This window comes from Ixodes scapularis, unplaced genomic scaffold (genome assembly GCF_016920785.2).
Source record: "Ixodes scapularis isolate PalLabHiFi unplaced genomic scaffold, ASM1692078v2 PGA_scaffold3__209_contigs__length_174095766, whole genome shotgun sequence".
In the NCBI taxonomy this organism is placed as follows: Eukaryota; Metazoa; Arthropoda; class Arachnida; order Ixodida; family Ixodidae; genus Ixodes; species Ixodes scapularis.
The window spans coordinates 25,038,553-25,044,585 of NW_024609868.1; the positions used below are offsets into that span (position 1 = coordinate 25,038,553).

General features: G+C 46.4%; 1 pseudogene; it reads right to left on the minus strand.

The window, feature by feature from the left end:
- Positions 1-2,849, minus strand: LOC121837121 (annotated as a pseudogene).
- Positions 2,850-6,033: the final 3,184 nt, after the last annotated feature.

Below are 6,033 nucleotides of genomic sequence, written 5' to 3' on the forward strand. Positions count from 1 at the left end.
TGTCTGTCTCGTTTTCATATTAGTCCCTTGAGTTTACTTGCGTTCTGAATCCTCAAGAAATGACAGACACTTTTAGATAGACGTACAAGTAGGCAGCAATTTAGCACCATGTTTTGCGTCTTTTCGTTCTGGTCGCTTTATTGTAATATTGTCGCGCAAGAGCTTGCTGCCGTTTTTGCCGCCCTGGCGGTTGAAAAACCCTTCGGTCACGATGGCACCCGTGGGACCGCAGCCTTAAGCAGAAGCATTAGCTCAAAACGCCGGTCTGAAAGTCCGCCACGATGCGGGCGTAAGATTAGCGACGCGAAGGAGAACAGCCGTTCTACAGGAGCCGAGGAGCACGTTGGGGTGTTGTATCTAATGAAGGCGCTTCTCAGAGAAGGGTATGAGCGGAGCATATCGAATTCAACTCGAGGATCTTGCAGGTAGCTCAGGAACTCAAGTTTGACTTGATCTTCCTGACAACTGGGGCTCGTGCCGCAGTGGGCTTCAAAAGAAAAGAATGCATCAGCCGATACGTCAGAGGCTGCAGAGGTTGATGGCGCGCACGCCAAAGGACGCGTGGTGTGCTTGGTTGCATTTACAAAGTCAATTACAGCTTTTTCTGTGAGTTGCTGGCCATGCTCGCGGACATCTTGAGGTTCTCGTGACAACCACCGCAACTTAAAGTAAGGGTGAAGAACAGCAGCAACAGTCGCTTCATTTGCACTTGGTTTCATTCGCAGAAGCTCGTCAAATCTGCGAATGAACACAGATGTAACCGCATCCAAAAGTGGTCTGCAGTAGACGAAGTCCATACCAGCCTTCTCCTGAAGCTTTGATTTTACGGTAAAAAGCGTTGGTAGCAGCTCCCCGAAGAAGCAATCGGACTGCGCTTGGAGTCGCGTCAGAGCGGAGGGGATGGGCTGCAGGATCTCACAGTACTCGGCAATAAATGCTAAGTCTCTTTCTTGGAATGTCTGCAGATTTAGTCCATCGCAGACATCTCGCAGTTTATCCTTCGAGCGAAGGAGGTCTTTCATGCTGTCATACAATGAATTCCAGCGTGTTAAACATGGCGTCTTCAGAGTATGCCCTAGGATGTCCACAATAACTTCAGACGACTTGGGTCCTCGAACGCAGTTCCATAGAGCCGAACACTTTGACATGACCGATGTGTTAGCACGTTCAAAGGACGGTGTCGACAAGGCTGCCTTCGTATCTGAAGTTGCCACAAGACTCAGCGTGTGACATGCGCATCGAAGATGACGAGGCAAGTTGATTTCAGCATCGTCCAGGTTGTCGGGTTCGACCATAATTTCAAAGGACAAGTCGGCGACAACATCATCTGCCAGTTAAAAAAGGAACACATTTAGCCGAAATACTTAAAAGAGCACTCAAGATTACATGTTTGGAAACATTTTGCGGTGAATAACACATATTCATAGAAACTAAAAGAAAAACAGTTGTGCAATAATCAAAAACACTCTCGTTTGCATTAGCTCCAGTGGCTTCATCTTCAATTATTTGTATTGCGTATCAAAAGAAAAATTATATGTATCACAAAAATTAACCAAGTCAGCTGCACTAGACAAGAGGAAAATTAGAATCGGTGCATAACATGACGGATATTTTTCGCACTTCTTGCATTTGTAGTCGCACGTTACCCACTTGGGTTTAGGTTATTGAGACAGGCGTAAATCAGTCCTTAAAAAATCTGAAAAAATGTTTGATAATAAGTACAGCATTACCCTTACCCTGGTCAGTAATCTCAGAACAAAGGCCGAACTCCCTGAAGGCTTTGGCGAAGTTGCTGGCGTTGTCTGTGACCGTGGCTACGACCTTCTCCCGCGAGATGTCGAAGGACTGCCTAATGTCTTCCAGCATTTCTGCTATCCTGTCGTACGTGTGGCTTCCAGGAAACCTCCTGCAGGCCAGTGCAGCGACCTCCGAGAAAGGGTGTCAGCATCGATCTAAATAAATATACAAATAATATCATTCATTAGTTACTTAATCATGATTTTCCACAACTTCTACTTTTTAATACAGAATATGTTATAGGAATGGCCTCAGGCACTTCCGGCGACGCCTTCTAGGTAACGGAGGTGCGGAACACGAAAATTGAATATAAAAGACACCGGCAGCGCTCCTATACGAACCAGCGTCCCTCAGATTATGAATCCGATGTCTTAAACACTGAACTACTAAGGACTTTTTTACGAATCTCTGACCCTCATACTGTGAATCCGATGTCTTAACCACTGTAATACCGCTCTATGAGGAAACCATATGCTTTGATTCACCTTATACGTGGGCGAAGCATAAAATCTACGTGACCTACGCGTTCCACTCCCGCTCGAGCGCTACTTTTGGCAGGGCTTTCTTCCGGAGACGCTGTTTCCAGCAAGCTGATGGAAGCTCCCCAAAATAATGCGTACACATTCTGTGTTACCACTGCCTTTGCCACGGTAGTGAAGGAAAGGGACACATTTTGTTTTATTCAAAACACAAAGCGCTTACCCAATGAACCGTGACACCCATGAAGCTACGATGGTGAGTGGACCAGATGTCAGCGGTGGTTGCAACATAGCTTTGACCAGACAACTTCTCTCGCGCGTCATCCAGAAACTTTTCCCATTCCTCATCAATTCGCCGACCTAGGGAGCGTCGCGACACCACACTAGTCCCTGGGCGCAAGCCTAAAATAGAAAAAGAGACAATGTAGTACAATTATAATGCAGTCTGATTTCGCATAGAATTGAAAGCTCACCTGTTACAAGCTGTATGAAGCCTGGCTCTTCGACTGTCGATAATGAATGCAACCCATCCACAACGAACTTGACGATCAGATTGTCTACTTTAGGCTGAGTCAGGTGACTCCCGGGAGAGCAAAACAGTTTCGTTTGGCGCATTTTGTCAGCAGGGGCGTCGGCCTTTCTCTTGACTGCTTGTTTTCTCCACCCTTCTTTGTACTCATCGAACCTTCTTAGCTCTTGTGGATGCACGCGCTGAAACAAAATAAGTATCGATTAATTATATTGCCGCCACACAAGTAATATCACACAAAGCGTACTTCCGTAAGCTATGCAAATGCACCGTTTTGATACATAAGACAGCACTGAAAAAATAGATACATATAGATACACTCTGTTCGACTCAATGCATTTCTTGGCATGTTACAAGCAAACAAAAAATCTAATTTATGTTGATTCTGCACCTACCTTTAAGTGAAGCTTGAAATTCGAGGTTGAGGAGTAGGCGCCACAGATGGTCGCTTTACAAAACGAACAGGCAGCCTTTACTCTGTCGTCCCTAGATGAAATCACGGTAAAATACTTCCCGTCCAAGATGGCACAGCGAGGAGTATTGTCGTTGTCTGCCATTGCTAGCCCGTCGACGCGGCGGAACAAATAACATTCAACTCCAAGACTGGGACTGCGAAGTGCGCACCATACAGTCGGAAATATCAAGTGAAGTTCCGCGAAAAAGAAAACCAGGGACAGAGCTCAGCCTGGCCGCCTAGCGTTTTGCAGACGGCGCCCTCCTGTCTGGCTCCTGTAGTGCTCTGGGCGGCCGTGCAACCCGGGTTTGCTATTGGGGAGGAGGACAGACCGTGACGCCCCAAGCGGTTAACCTAACAACTACACGGATGGGGACAACAAATACAATGACGCAGCATTCGGCCGACATAACCGAACGCGGCGTCAGCGTTCGGCTGGAGTTCGTGTTCTCCGGCGAGGGGGAGGAGGGGCTCTTTTGTTTCCACTCGGCCTGCATGAACAATGCAGCATGCACGATCCCAGCTCAGCACAAAAGCCGAAGTGGGTCAAGCTCGCATTCTCTGAGGATAGATCCGGCACTTAACGTTGCTTCGTCGATTGTTAGTATTTTTTACATTAAACTGCGCCCCGCGCTCTATTGTAGAAGATGACATGGCCATGCCCATAAGGCCTGTCGGCATGTGCACAGGCCTTGTGTTGAGTAAACACCAAGCGTGGGGAAAACAAACGGTCCAGAGCGCCCCCTATAGTTCGATCTCCTGCCCAATAGACACACAAAAAAAGGACAATGCCCGTGCAGAGATTGCGAAACCGCTCGACTTTCTTTCGATCGTGTTTCTTTGTTTGTTGTTTTAGCCGCGGACACAAGATTTGTTTACTTGATGTTGTCTTTTCGGAGGCCTTCTATGCTCTAGTTTCCCCTGAACAAGAGTGAAAGAAAACGCAGCTTCGATTTAGAAGCGCACTTTTGCAAGTATCGGGTATTTTTACAATACACGATACTTTCAAAAAGTATCTTCGATACCGATACTTCGATGCATGTTTTTCTGGCAAGTGATACCAGATACAAGATACTCAACTGTATCGAAAGATAGTATCGAAGATACATGTATCTTCGATACTGCCCAGCTCTGCGTGTGGTCGTACTGCTTGTGATCGCGTGGTTCGCGTCGTCGCCTTGTTTTGCTGTAGTTTTTTCTTTTTTAATGGTTGAGTGAAATGGATTGTGATCGGCGCCGTTCAGTGGGATGTAGACAACGCGTGCAATGACGGAAGAACGGCGGGACAACAGAGACGGGACGTGTTTTGTGTCGGGGCAGTGATTTCCCTACACCCCTCTACGGGGGTGTACTCCCCCCTTGTTTTTCCGAAAGCAACCCTTTAATTCGCAACGACTCTTATATTCTCAATGCCCCCCGAACACCCCCTCCCTAACCTCAATTCCTGGGGCCCGTGCCGGGTTGCAACAGTGGCTACCGGTCCTGCAAAGAAGACCGTTCCCTTTTTCGTGCCCCTCTCGAGTTCGGTCGGCGTCAGTCGTCGTCCCGCAACATTAAAAGTAGTGACAGAGAGACTCTGCTTCATGTAATGCAGGCAGTCATGACAGTCGTCCTCTACATTTTTTTTTTCGGACTTTTCGCACTCTAAAGTATCTGCTAAATCGGTTTTATAGGCACTGGTTTGGACACACCGAAGGGTCCTGTGCACGCTGACTGCATCAGAAAGGCTTGGAGAAGTGACTGTGAAAATGTGACGTTAAAGGTTATGGCCTCACATCAGCAAATTTTTTTTTTCCTAACAGCTTTAAAAAGATGAGGGTTGGCCCAGCACTCCGTCTCTTCAATCAGAAGGTGCTAAAAGGCCTCTTTTTTTTTTTTTTTTTTTTTTTTTTTTTTTTACCGCAAGAAAATTGAAGGGCCTTATGGCCCAGCGGAAGATACTGAGTCATTTATCCTGAAGATGTCGAAGCTCATCAAGATCATGACCTCACGTTAAAGAATGTAGAGCAGGGGGGGTCTCAAAGAGGCGGCCCGCGACTGTTTGGGATGCGGCCCGCAAGCCTCCCGCGGATTCGAACCTCAATTCCCATGCCTCGAGCGCCATTAAATATAGTTTTATATTTTCGATTCATTTTCGACCGAAAAAGCTCTGCAGCCTGCAGCCTCTGCTCATATAACATGTACACACATTTTATACTAATCTGTTGTGTGTGTGTGTGTGTTTGTGTGTGTGTGTGTGTGTTTTTGACGGAGTATTTCTTTTGTTTAAATATTTGCTTCTTGGCCTTTTCTCATGTAAATTAACCGGAACGGCACTTCCACTAATAGGCCACAAGTGCGAGATCTTTGCTCACAGAGGCACATCGGCTGCACGAACTGTTGCTTAGCAGAAGCAACTGCCGAAGATAAAGCTATGAGCTCGGGCTTCTAGCTGACAAAAAAAAAAAAACATTTAAAATGCAAGTATTTTCTCCCTTGGAAAGAAAAGAACTGCCATATGAAGATATTCTTTTTATGCCCGTTGAGCCTAGTGAGTTATGCGACGGGTCAAGGACGGTGTGCTTGTTCTCGATTTAATGAAAACTGCCAGTACGTTGGTGTCTTATAACATCAGGAGTTGTCCCAAAGTAGTTGTATATGCAAATGAAAGCTAAAGATGGCAAAACGTTGGAGCTTACAAAAAGCGGAAAGCATAAGGTTCCTTCTCTAGAAATTCTCTGGGGTGTTACTGTTACAGTTGACGTTTGCAGCGTGAAACAACACCGCTGATTGTT